Consider the following 14,013-nt stretch of genomic DNA (forward strand, 5'->3'; position numbering starts at 1 on the left):
CCTCAGGCCTTCACAAGGCACAGCCCCCACTCTCTTATGTGCTCCTCCAGAGATAATGCTGTGCATACACAAGCACAGAGATAGATACGCCCCATGTTTTCCATAAATGGCGGTCTACTATATTTATTGTTTTCCACAATGCTTTTTTTTTTTCCTTTTAAACTCAACATATCTTAAAGATTTCTGTATCAGCAGATACCGATCAGGGTTCCGCAATCCGGGCACTATTGACATTTCGGGCTGCATAATTCTTTGCAGGGAAGGGGTGCTGTGCCGTGCATTAGTACCCCTCCCCCCTCAACTGTGACAACTGAATGTCCCTAGGCATTGCCAAATGTCGGGGGGGGGGGCCGGGAGTGGGGGAGGTTGCCCTGAGTGAGGACTACTGATATACATCTAACTCATTCTTCTGAAGGGCTGTCTGGTCTTCCATGGTGTAATTTACTTAACCAATCCCTTGTCGGTGGCCACTTAAAGTCGTTTCCAGGCTCTGGTCAGTATAAACAATGTTGAAATGAATATTCTTGTACATGTGTCTTTGGCACATAAACATAAGTTTGTCTGTAGGATAAATCTGTAGGACACTGTCTTGTTCACCACTCAGTAAACACTGGCTAAGTAAGTATGTTTACTTAGATAGTAGTAGAAGGGAAGACTGTCGACCAAAAGCTCCCAATTCCTAGCTTTTCCACCAAGTGGGAGGAATTCTGGCCACAGCTGGGAGGAAATGAGGCCAATACAGAGAGAGAAATACCACCAAGAGATGGAGTCCTTATTCAAGCACCTTGATCCAGTTGTGCCTGACGCTGACCAGTTATTCCTAGATTTGCGCATTCCGTGAGCCAATGTCTTCTCTTTAAGGCTTTAGCCTGTTTTAGTTGGGGTTCTGTAACCTACAACTTAAGGAGTCCCGAGTACCAACAGAAGCAGGACTCCTCCAAGAAGCCTGTCCTGACCCAACTCACTTCTCTGGGCTCCCACAGACCCTGTGCTATGTGTGCTCAGCCACGTACTTCCTTCATGAGTCAGTGTCCCCTCATCGGTCTCCTGGTCCCTCTATCCAGACCGCCTGGCCCAGACTGGATGCTCAAAAGGATCTGTCGAATGAATGGGTGTGAGCATGATACAACTCACAGCCTCAGCGCCTCTGCTAAGTGGGGACTCAATAAATCCATGCGAGGAGCCTTCTGGCAGCCAGAGAATCCTCTTAACTTGATTCAGGAAGTTCTGCCAAAGGAGCAAAACAATACCGCTCCAGGGCACGGGGCTGCGAGGGGAGGAGGGAGGGGTTCCTAGGAGGGGCCGCCTTCCAGGAATCTCTGCTGACCTGAGCCACTGGGCCGGACGTCACTGGGCAAATGGCCCAATGGCCCCTGAGGTCTCTGACGGCGCTTAACTTTCCACTCTCCTCCAGAGCAGGTTTGGCTTCGTTGGGAACCATCTCACTTCAGCAAATCATGCCCCACCTGCCACGAACAAAGTACACCATTTACGTCATTCGTGTTTCTAAAGTGCTCTGAGTGTCTTGGATAAGAGCCTCCACGCGAGTACGAGGCCAGCAGAAGGGACGAGAATCTCGCTGAGTGGTTTCCAGTCTGTCAAGTGGCCCAGATCCACGCCAGTTCACACCAGAGGATCCCAAAAGATGAGGGAGGGAGGAAAGCAACCAGCGCATGGGCATACCTAAGTGCTGGGCACATTCGCATTCATCCCATACTGTTAAATGAGCACCTACTAGGTGCCAGGCAGTGGTCTAGGCACTGGGTGCTCAGAAGCTTTCACTCTAGTGGTGGGGGGAGGGGTGGGCAAAGAAAGAAATGAGTCACTTGGAATGCACATAAGTGTCACAAAGAAAAGAGAACATGAAGTGGGATAAAGAGGGACTTGAGGCTGGGAAATGGCTTTGTCACCTACTCAATCCCCACAATGACTGGATGTCACTCTCCATGTTATGGAAGAGGAGGCTGCAGGTAAGTGAGCACAGGGAGCTGTGACTGTCACTCAGAAAGTGCAGACTGTCGTGAGGCTACCCAGATTTGCTTTCATCAGGTATGGAAGACGTTCAGACAGGGAGGTGGTGGTCATGAAAGAAGAAGGTTCTTATGCTCACGGGTCTCTAGAAACAGGGGGCACAGCCTACCGTGCAGGGTCAATCAGGAGGCACAGGCGGGGGGTGGGGGGGAACATGGGTAAGAACCTTTATTGTGGTTTTTACAGGAAGGGGAGAGGGAGGGTGAGCAGGTTCATTTGAATAATTTCAGTGAGCCCTGGGGCAGAGGGGCTGCCCCCAGTTATGTGCCCTGGGGTGGTTAGGACAGGTGGTGAGTGGCCTGGAGTGTGAGGGCCCCACAAAGGAGATGGTGGGAGATCTGAGCTCTGGATTGGTTGGCCCGCGTTTGAAAAGCACACTTCCTGGCAAGCTGTTCACTGTCTCTAGGACCCACTAACCCTGGGAGGGGCAGTCCCTTTAGAGTAGCCAGGCTCTCAAGACCTCAAAGCCTCTGAATGCAGCAAATAAAGGCACAGTTAACACACAGACTCAGCCAGGGACTCATGCTGCCCCCCTGGCTGCCCACTGTCACTGCAGGGACCAAGACCCTGGCGGAGAGGGACTCCCCACCTGGGAGAACACAACAGTTTGGCTTCAGCTACAGACGGAAAGGGCTTCTACAGACGGAAAGGGCTTCTTTGCTCTTGTGCACTCGAGATATCTTGGCCCAGGCTCATCCATCCTGACAGGCCTGCGCACAGAGGGTAAAATGAGGTACAGAGAGGGACTTAAATCGTGCAGCTGATGGGAAGGAAAACAAGTGTGTGTTGGAATAACCAAGAATTGCTCTATTTTCTTATAAATTCTGCCTCATTTCAATTCAGAGCTTGTTGTCAAGGGCAGGGGACAAGGGTGGTGTCCTTGATTAAAACAACAAAAATACTGTTTTCAAAAATGGAGCTGGCTGGTGCCCATGTTGTTTTAATTTGCTGGGACCAGACTGTCCAGCCCTCGTGGAGTTGATCCCAGGCGGGCTCATTGGACTTATTCAGAGAAAAACTCTGTTTTCAGCCACAAGCTGTACCCCTCACCCTGGCCAAATATGTTGCAATCCTCATTAAAGGTCCCAGCAGCTGTTGTCCAGGAATCCTAAGCCCACCTTCTGGATCCCATCTCCAAATGCTACTCACATGCCCTCCACATGCCACTGGCCCCAGAAGGAGACTATAGGACTGCTCTAGGCTTAGCTTCCGACTAAAACAAGACAAGGTACATGCGTATGGTAGGTGCTCCATAATTGAATGAATGAGTGAACAACTGGACAGATGGATGGATGGATGGATGGATGGATGGATGGATGGATGGGTGGGTCAATGCATGGGTGGATGGGTGAATGGTGGATTGATTGGTGGATGGGTGGGTGGATGATGGATGGGTGGATGGATGTGTACATCTTCTCTAGACATTTATCCATCGATGTCTCTCTGGGCTTTGGACTTGGTTCAAGTCCTATTGGACTGTTAAAAAGAATTTTCTCTCTTTTCCAATGACATTTCCATCCCCATTATTAACTAGAACAGCTCTCTTTTTTTTTTTTTTTTAAGGGGCCACCTCCTTCCTCAAAAAACTTAAAAATACAACTACCATACGATGAAGCAATCCCACTTCTGGGTGTATCTCCAAAGGAAATGAAATTATCATGTCAAAGAGATACCTGATCTTCCATGATCACTGAAGCATTATTCACAATAGCCAAGACCTGGAAAGAACTTCAAGTGTCCAGCTGACAGATGAATGGACAAAGAAGATGTGGTATATACACACAATGGAATGTTATTCAGCCATAAAAAAAGAAGGAAATCCTGCCATTTGCAACAACAAAAAACCTGGAGGACATTATGCTAAGTGACATAAGCCAGACACAGAAAGGCTTCACTGCAGAGTATCACTTGTATGTAGAATTTTAAAAAGTCAGCCTTGCAGAAGCCAAGGGTAGCATGGAGGTTTCCAGTAGCGGGGAGGGCAGGAGAAATGGGGATGTGTTGGTGGAAGAATTCAAACTTTCAGTGAGAAGATGAGTAAGTTCTGGGGAGCTCACGCACAGCATGGTGACCGTAGCTAACAATCCCACATTGTACACTTGATATTCACTAAGAGGGTACATCTTGAGTCTTCTCACCACACACACACACACACACACACACACACACGTAACTATGACAAGTAAAAATGAGAGGTCCACCTCTCTTTCATTTTATTCTTTTTCTCTTACTTTATGACTCAAAACAAGCCCGGCAGCATGGCTTGCACAGGGAGATCACAAATATAGTCTCTCCTTTGAAAAAGACCACGGTCTTGCTCCTCCTCCCACCCAGCGGAAACTGGAGCACAGCTCGAGGAGACCTGCTGTCACAGGATCCTGCTTCTGGGCACAAAAGCCGGGAAATTTCAGAGCCAATCTGGGCCAGGGGAGGCCGGGGCTCGGGAGTGGGGCTGAAATGATTCTTCCAGACTGCAGAGAAGAGAGCGGCCTGCCTGCCGGCCAGCCTGCCCAGCAGCAAACAGGAAATCCCAGAATTTATAGATGACCCCGTTACAAGGCAAATGTTTTGGAACAAATTGTTCTTCTTTTAAATCCTTGTTTTCCACTAGTTTTTCTTTCTGGATTCCCCCCCCTCCTTTCCACCTTCCCGCTGCCCTTGTTAAACCGGGGCCACAGCGCCACCTGCTGCCCATCGTGGGCAGCAGGACTCAGCTGGGGCCAGTCCTGGGTCCTCTCCCCACTTCCCCAGACTTACAGTGGGTGGGAGAGTGGCTTTCTGGCTCCTGTCCGGAGAGTCTGTGCCTAAGATCACGTACCAAGCCGCAAGAGAACTGCTCCTGTGATTTTCGTGTGACCTGAGGACTCACGGCAAACTCTCTCCCTATCGCCCGTCCTCTGGGACAGCCATGGCTGACTGGGGGAAAAAAGCGAGTCGTTGACATAGCCATCCAAGGCTGGGTCTCCACTCCCCATAAACCAGCTGCGCCAGCTTTGGCCAACCCTGTCAACGCAATAAGCCTCGATTTCTTCTGGCCCCAACTACGGCTCCTTTGCCCGGTGGCATGGAAAACATATGTGACGTGCCCGTCCCATAGAAGATGCTTCGGCAACATGGTCTTCTTTCTCTCCAATTTGGAATGTGGCTCATTGGGCGGGAGCAGCTTGGCCAATCTTAGAGGCAGAGCGCAGGCCTCAGAAAAATGGTCCGTTTCTCTTCTTACAAGAGTGAGGCCCCACCAGGGCAGACCACACACCAGCACACAGGACAAGCCTCAGCCAAGGCCCCACCTACGAGCTGAGCGACCCTGAGAGCACTGCTTTCCCTCTTCTGTCTCGGCCACTCACCTGTGCCTGGGGATAATAATAGTAACCAGACCCTACTGGGCTGCCATGAGCCCTAAAACGAGGGCACATACGGAATGTAGTAGAGGGACTTGCAGGTTGTCATCTGGCTATAATCGTTTTGAGATGAACACACTGCCTGACACATAATAAGCATTCGATAAAAACCTGAGTGGATGAATGAATGAATGAATGAGTGAAAACATCAGAAAACATAGGTCAGGAGACTTTGATTAGTTACCGTGCAGCCACCGATGTGCCATGAGACGTTAGCCACTACTGTGCCTGCCCCTCCTTGTCTGGAAACCTTTATCATGTATAGGGCCCTCTGCCTGGGACCTCGGTTTTTCTACCTGTCGGACAGGCATGGCACCTGTCTTACCTATTGATCAGAGATACACAGGGGATCTACCAAGTAATGTATGTGCAACTGCTTGAAGAGCTTAGAGGCTAAAGGAAGGAAGGAGCCCTTATTTTCAATTGAGGTGGTTTCCTATGTGGGATGGCTTTGGCCTTTCCCTCCAAGGGTTCCAGGGGCTCTCTGGGACAAAGTGGGGTCCCTCCTGGCACAAAGTGGTAGCCTTATCCCAAGCCCCAACCCACTGGGGGAGTCAGATGAGTTTTATAATGCAAAGGGCAGGCTAATTAACTCTTTCGCTGCTGACACAGTTGAATAGCCTCCAATACCCTTCTAGGAAAGCTCCTTCTCTAACCCAGGGAGAGAGAATAGTACTCATTGGGTCTCCAGGATGGCAAAGTTGATGTAACACCTGGCAGGAGAGTGGTGGATCAGGTGACATCAGGAAGCAAGGCTAGGGCCACCCTGAACACCATAAGGAGACCTCATCCAGTGGGCCTTGGGGAGCCATGGAAGGTTCCTAAGCAAGGGAGGAGCATGTCCAAAGAGAGAATTCGGGCAACCGCGTGAGGGACAAGTCCCAGCAAGGACTACACAGTTCCCCCCATGCCACGTGGCCTAGAGTTGAGTGACCAACCACGCTGGTGTGCCCCGAGACAGTGGGAGTTCCTGGAACATAAGATCTTCATTTCGATGTCTGAGAAAGTCCCAGCACGAGTTGGTCATCCTAATTCAGAGTACACAGCACCTTCTGGAGCTGTGTAGTACAGTCTGACTCCTGCCCTGAACCTCTTCACCCGCTCTCAAAAATAACCTCTCTCCTGCCCCGTTCCCTCTCAGCTCTATTCTGCTGAGCAACGAGTTTAGCAAGATAACACATCGGCGTGCTTATCCCTTCTAGGCAATACCTGTGCATTTAAACAAAGCCCTCCTGGAGACAATATTTTAATCCAATGGAGTGACTAACAGTAAAAATTTTTAGCCCGAGAGAGATGGGGACTATTTTAGGGGGTAAGTGGGGAGCCGCCACATCACCCGCGTCACATGCTCTCAGCAGCTCTGTTTTGCCTTGCACGGAGCCGGTTCTGTCTTCCTGGCTCTCGGCTCCCCAGCCTGCCCTGCCAAGCAAGCCTGCAGGAGCCTGGGCTGCTTAAATATTCTGCAAATAATGCTGACTACAGAAGTTTATAGATAGACTCACAGAGTCACAGCAATGGAATCACAGGATGTCAGAGCAGAAACAGATGCTAGACATCATAGTGTCCAGGGTCAGAAAATACACTGCACTCATGCTGCCATTTCCCCCTGCCATGCCCACGGCAGACATCACTAATCAATCATGACACTGTCTAGCTAAGCTTGTTTGTAGCCCAAGAATCCTTCGAGGCATTTCCAGGAAGCGACTACCAATTATCTTGGATCTACTAATAATAGTAAGGTTTACTGAATACACTTACTATATTCCTTTCTCCACACCCTTTTTCATTATTACCATTTTAATCCCCGACTGTGTGCCAGGCCCTTTATATTAGGGTTTCTCAACCTTGGCACCACTGACATTTGGGCCAGACAATTCTTGATTGTGGAGGGCTGTCCTGTGTATCAGAAGACGACGCCAGTGGCAGCCCCCACCCCTGTGTGACTTACAGATGTGGCCATCTGTCCCCTGAGGGTAGGGATGGGGGCCAGGGCATTTGTTTACATATTTTTTCTAATCTCTGTCACACGCCACTAAAAAACAGACGCCGGATTTGTCTTTCACAGAAGAAGAGACGGTGGCTAAGAAAGAACCCAGGACGAGCCGGTGACAGAAGCAGGATGCGGGCCCCCAATTCCCCCTCTGCGCCCAGCTCTTCTTCTTCCGGCCAGGAAATTCCGCCGGGTTCATTGTCTTTGGCCGCAAAGTCCCCAGGGGGAGCAACGAAAACTTGTGAGGCTGAGAAAAACCAGAGGCCAAGAGGATGGTCCCTGCAGTTGACCAGGGTGCTAGGTAGGGGTGGACAGGCCTGGCATGACGCGGTGAACATTCCAGGCCCTCTCTCGTCCCGCAAATGGCTCTGGGTGTGGAGACAGCCCAGGGAAGAGGCTGTGCACGAAGCCTGTTAGAGCCGTGGTGGCAACACTGCTAATAAGACCCCCCTCTTCTTGCCAACATTGACAGGCCGTTCCCCCCTCCATGGGAACCGCACGAGGACTGGCCTCGCCCCCAGAGATCTGGGATTGAGAACCTGACAGTTTGGACACACAGCCCGTGGGCAATGTTTCCTTTCTCCCGGGCTTGTGTCTGTGCCAAGAATTCCTAACAAAGGGGGGAAAAAATTAATTAATTTTAAAAACCCATAAAAAATGCCCATGAAACTGACTGGTAAGAAACTGTCCATTCTTCTCCTTGGTAGCGATCAAAACGTCGTGAGTTTCTACACACATATTTTACAGACGTTCCATAAATCTTCTCGTTGCACTGCTTCCCCATAAGCAGGGTCCCCTGGGAAGTCATTGCGTTTCCTCACTACAAGTATTCAAGAGAAAATTGGATGTAACACTTAGAGAAGGCTGCGGCCGGGGAGGGGGAGGCGGGCAGGAGGGAGGGCGCCCGAGGAGAAGCCAGGCTTAAAGTTCAGTGCCAAGGACAGGGAGATCCCTTGTCTTGGAAATTCCTGAAATTTCCAAACCGTCTTTTGCTTCTAGTGCACAAATAGTCTCTTTGTGCTACTTTTCCCTTTATTTCTTTCTGACCACAAAAGTAAAAAAAAAAAAAAAAATTTTTTTTTTTTTTTTTTTGTACAAAATCTGTAAGGGTAGAGGAAACGAGAGAAAGAAAGAAAACAGGACAGGAAAAAAAAAAAAAAAAGCCCCACCTCAAGTCCCAATCCCAAGGTTTCTTGTTTTGTTTTGTTTTGAAGATTTTCCTGGGCAGTTTGAGGGCACCATTTCAGCAATGGGGGGGGCCCAACTTTTGTGTGCACGACAGTCATCCAGGGAGCTTGTTAAAACTGCAGAATCTCCAGAGTCTGCACCCCTGGGAGTGGGCGTCTGTAGGTTGGGGGGGAGGGGGCGGAATTGGTCCCACGGATCTGTGTTTTTAATAAAGCCCCTGGGGGACTCTGATGTGGGCGGTCATTGGACCACACTTTGAGAAATAATGAGTTTCAGGTTTTTCAAGACCCTCGGCAAATCAAGAGATGTGAAAATCCAGATTTAAAACAAAAATTGGGGGGTAATGATTTGTTTTCTGGAAGGGCTCGGCTTAAATAGGCATTTCCCTTAGTGCTGTTAACATATGATTCCGTTCACACTCGGTGATTCAGCGACGCAGCCACGACTTCATCTGTAGCACTCTGGGCCAATACGGCATACCGCCACCTTTTTACAGAGCAGCGCTGACACCCATCTGCTCAAATAAATTAACGTTTCCATCTCAAATAACTCATTTGGCTGGATCATCAAGGTTACACGCCAACTCAAAGAGAGAGGGGAGGCGGGCGGTACTGGGGATGGGGAGGGGGAGGAGAGGCGTTTTGCAACGTATAAGTCGCAAGTGACACCGCTGCATTTTTGTCGCCAAAAAGGAGGGGTGGGTGGATGAGCACAGCCTAGTGCAAATCACATGCCCCCTGTTCCTGTCTCCTTCCCTCATTCCTACTGACGCTTTGGGGTAGGTCACAGGCAGAGCCGTATTAGCTGATGGGTGTGGCGATCTGGGGCAATATTCCCCGTGCAAAGACACGGTGTAGAATTTGTATGAGCGTGCGCGTGTGCACGTATGTGTATGTGTGTATATGCGTCGGGGGTGGGGACAGTAGTGACAAGTGCACACGAAGGTCAAAAAGTTCAGTGACAGGTACAGAGTATGTAGTGGAAAGGGCAGGTGGTTTCTTTTCTTTTTCTTTCTTTTTTTTTTAACTTTTCATTTTGAAATAATTTTAGATTACAGAAAAGGTGCAAAAATAGTACAGAGATTTCCTGTACAGTCCTCATCCAGCTTTCTCTGGTGCCAACATCTTACATAACTATTGTACAATGATCGAAACCAGGAAACGAACATTGGTACGTGACCAGCAGCTAAGACGCAGGTCCTAGTCCCATTTCACTAGTTTTTTCCACTAATGTCTGTTTTCTGGAGAACGAGGACGTCCATGCCAGAGAGGTGTGGGTATGAATCCCAGCTCCGCCACCGAAACCGGGCCGTAGTTTCTTCTCGGTCAAAAGGGTGCTGACCATGTCAACCTAAGTAGGGTCTTTGTGATGATTACTTGGCACACAAGTGGCACTGCCTTCGGCTTGTGTCTTCCCATCCTCCCTCTGAGGAGCCCGCTCCTTCCTCAAGGATGAACGGGCATTTGCATAAATTCCTGTTGGGCCATCTTGACTTATTCTCGGTGAGGATCAAGTGGCGAGGAGATGAATTAGGAAACTCTTACAACAACCTGTGTAAGCTGAATCTGCACAGTGGCAGCCGAGAGGGAAGGGGAGGGAAGGTTCGATAAACATTTCAAATGCAGACTAAAAAGGAGCCCGATGGATGTGGGGAGTGGAAATAGGAGGAGCCAGCAGGGAGCGGATTATATTTTTGAATGACTGGTAATCCCTTCGACTGAGAGGAGCCAGAGGGAACCAGCTCAACGGAGGAGAGAGGCGACAAGCCGCGATAACCCTTCTGGGTGCTTGCTCAGTGCCTGCTGCTTGCCTGCCCAGGCACTGTGCTTACTGCTGTCCCCGCACGATGCCACTGGATTCTCCTAATAACCCAAGAGAACGGTGACACAGAGAAGTTAAGTCACTTGCCCACATGCTTTTTTTTTTTTCTTGGAAGTACTGAAGTCCAAGGTTCCTGCAGGCAGGACCGGCTACGTGATGTGCAGGGCTCCCTGCAAAGTGGAGATGAGACCCCTTTGGTCAAAATTTGTTAAGAATTTCACGACCGAGACAGCCGCACCTCGAACCAAGCAGGGGGGCCTCTTAAGGGTCTTGGGCCCTGAAGCTGGCCCTGCTGCAGCCAGCTTGAAGGTACATGAACGTACCTGCATGAAGGTACAAAGACAGATCCTGAGAAGACCAGAGAAGACCACTAAGGAAGAGGGTTGGGGACAGGCCTGCGCGGAGGGGCCACACTCACCGCAAGCAGCAGAAGAAACTCATGTTGGGTAGTTAGCAGGCAGGAGAAGGAGGAGAAGATGCGGTCAGAGCCACGGAGTGGGCAAAAGTCACAGGAAAGAGGGTCACGAACGGGAGGATGAAGGCACCACTCTGTTTGCAGATTAGGACACTGCCGTTGGCCTTGGAGCCCAGGGATTCAGGAGCAGAGGAGGCAAAAACCGGACGGAGCTCTACAGCGGACTAAATGGAGGTGAGGGAACAGCAGAGCAGCCCCTGGCCCTCTTATCTCGAGAAGTTCTTCCATTGCCAAGATCAGAGGGCAAGTTTGTGTCAGTTTGGAAGTGATTTTTTTACAAAAGTCAAACCGCGTAAAGACTACTTCTCATTTGAGTCCCAAGGGCACTAAGAAATGCCTTCCTCCTTCTGCCTTCTTTTCTCCACCCACTTAGCCTCACAAATGGTTGGCTGAGTCTATCCTTAAATTGTGGCCGGGGACTGGAGCTGAAAACGCCTTTGAGGATTCTTGCACGGCAACCGCGAAAATCTCTTTTTGGAGACTCAAATGCTGCCGAAGCTTCAGAGTGGTCAAGGGGGGCTTGGATCCCGGAACGGTCTACGTTCCTTTGTTGGGACAACTGCAACCAGGGGGGACAGATCACCATGGGCTGCTTATTTATAGATATTGGCCGGGCTGTTGGTCTCCTTCTGAATAAAGACACTAGAAGGAAAAGAGGCAGCTCACAGCTCTTACAGACCCAGCTTCACAAAAATAAACTTGCCCTTGATTTTGCAGACTTCTGTTTTCGGTGCGATGCTCTGGAAGGCGTTTACACCCCTTCCCTTTATGCTAAGCCATAGCGTCTCCGAGACCCCAGTCTACTGGGAGGCCCCCAATCGGCCTTATACTCAAGTAAGCCACCTACACTGGGACTGAACATCTAGACTTTTCATGACTGGTTAATTCCTGAGTGTAATAATCTGTGTTGTCAGGAATTTTTATGTTTCTAAAGTCTTAGGAATAGTCCATGCCACAGCCAAAGTTTAATTAAAAAAAAAAAAAAAAAAAAACTTCAGGGGCGCCTGGGGGGCTCAGTCAGTTAAGCATCCAACTTCCGCTCGGGTCGTGATCTCACAGATTGTGGGTTCGAGCCCCGCGTCGGGCTCCACGCTAACAGGGCAGAGCCTACTCAACACTGTCTCTCTCTCACCCTCTCTCTCTCTGTCCCTCCCCCACTCTCTCTTAAAAAAACACGCTTCATCTTTTTTTTAGAGCAGTTTTAGATTCACAGCAAAACTGAGTGGAAAGTCTGGCTCCCCACTCCCGTCAACATCAACCCCCCCCCCCAACCCCCCGAATAGGATGCTTGCTACAATCGATGAAGCTACACTGACACTTCATTGCCACCCAAAGCCCATAGTTGACACAGTTGTTCTTGGTGTTGTACATTCTCCATAGAACGTTCTATGGGTTTGGACAAATGTATAATGATGCGTACCTACCATCAGCCACCATATCACACAGACTGGTTTCACAGCCCTAAAAATTCCCTGTGCTCCCTGTTCCTCTCCCCGCCCCCCAACCCATCTGCTTGGCCACCACTGATCGTTTTACTATCCCCATAGTTTTGCCTTTCCCAGAATGTCCTGTAGTCAGAGGTATATACTACGAGGGCTTTTCCTGAGAAAAGTTTAACGTTTAGTCAACTTTTCTATCTCAAAATAAACAAATAAATAAAAGCATGCTTATTCTGGAAAAACCCAGCTGCGCAGAAGTATATCCCACCTCTGGTGTGAACCAGTCCAGGTAGCTAGGCTCTGCTGCGGTAACAAACACGCCCTGGAGTCGCAGCCGTAAAGAGTCCATCTCTCACTTGCACACGGTCTAACGCAAGACTGTGGTGACTCCCCCCGCCACCCCTAGAGTCACTGCAGCAAGGGAAGGCAGGGGAGAAGACTCTCACCTTTAAATAACCTCTGCCCACAAGGGGCACATAGAGATGCTCGCTCCAGGGGCCAGACCGGTCCTTGGCCCCAAAGTAACCACATGGAGGTGAGGAGACAGAAGTGGGCGTGGCTGCCTTTGCCACAAACTGAAGGTCACCTCCGCGCCCCGATCTCACTCTGTACTCTGTACTGCACTCCTGTGAACTGCTCGGTCAGTATCCTTCCAGACGGTGCTCTTGATATGTGCATATTTATGCACCTGCTCAGAACTTACTCTGCTGTATGCTCATGTGTAATACAGAAGAGTTCCTTTGCAAAAAGGGGACCATGCTTTGCATGCCTTCTTGCAATACCCTTTTGCATTTAACAGTATGCCTTGCACATCCATTCCAGTAGGGATGAGCTAAAATGTCATTTAATAATAAAATGGTGCCATTAAACTGAGTGCTCTCTGGTGCCCTCCGCCCTGGCTGTGAGCTCCTGGGCCACAGGAACAGCACCTCATTGCTGCACCATTCACTGGGACTTTGCAGGTTCCTGGGCATGATGCTAAGCGATTTACCCCACTCCCAACAACGCCATGAGGTTAATACCATTATTATCTTTCTCCAGTATTCTGACGATGTCCCTGTAGCTCAGGGAGGTGAAGAAATACACTACCCAAGGTCCATATACTGGTAAATATACTATCCAGCTGGTAAGTGTCAGGAGGCCATCTATGGGATCCCTTGGACTTGGTATATCATAGGTGCTATGTAATATTTACTAGATAAATGGCTAAGAAGCGCTCGTCGAGTGGAACCCCCAAATTTACACAGAAATGGCTGTAGGCAGCTATAATACTTCCTGTCAGTGCCAGCCATCAGACTCTTAAATAGAACTTATCCTGTATTCATCTTCTGATGATATTGGAAGTTCCTAAAAAGCCAAACCATGTGCTTCCTGCTGAGCCCCCCTGACTCCAACCAACACACAAACACCCGCAGAGCGTTAGATGTGTCGTAGACATATGACACGCAGTTCTCCAACTCCAGCTTCCTGCATCCCGTCTACACATGCCTGCGGCCCCCCTCACCCCTGGCCCCTTGTTCCCCTTTGTCCCCCACAGACTGTTCTCCACCCAGCGGCCAGAGGGAGCCTTCAGAAGGGTCAACGAGAGATCTCACGGTCCACTGGGAACTCCTGGCTCCATTCACACTTACGCAGAAATCTTCAGTCACCTGAGCGTATGTCCTGAGT

At 49.7% G+C, this 14,013-nt stretch overlaps 1 protein-coding gene and 1 long non-coding RNA gene across 2 annotated transcripts in view; one reads left to right on the forward strand and one right to left on the reverse strand.

Annotated features, from left to right (window-relative positions):
* SPRING1 (SREBF pathway regulator in golgi 1) overlaps positions 1-14,013 on the reverse strand; it is a 122,317-nt gene that overhangs the window by 12,724 nt on the left and 95,580 nt on the right. The gene's annotated exons all lie outside the window — the stretch shown is intronic.
* LOC147575315 (uncharacterized) lies at positions 1,839-8,095 on the forward strand. The gene is made up of 2 exons (XR_015242254.1): positions 1,839-1,970; positions 7,498-8,095. It is a non-coding gene; the product is annotated as an uncharacterized LOC147575315 (long non-coding RNA).

Source organism: Puma concolor, chromosome D3 (assembly GCF_028749965.1).
Source record: "Puma concolor isolate L17-30 chromosome D3, mPumCon1.1.hap2, whole genome shotgun sequence".
In the NCBI taxonomy this organism is placed as follows: Eukaryota; Metazoa; Chordata; class Mammalia; order Carnivora; family Felidae; genus Puma; species Puma concolor.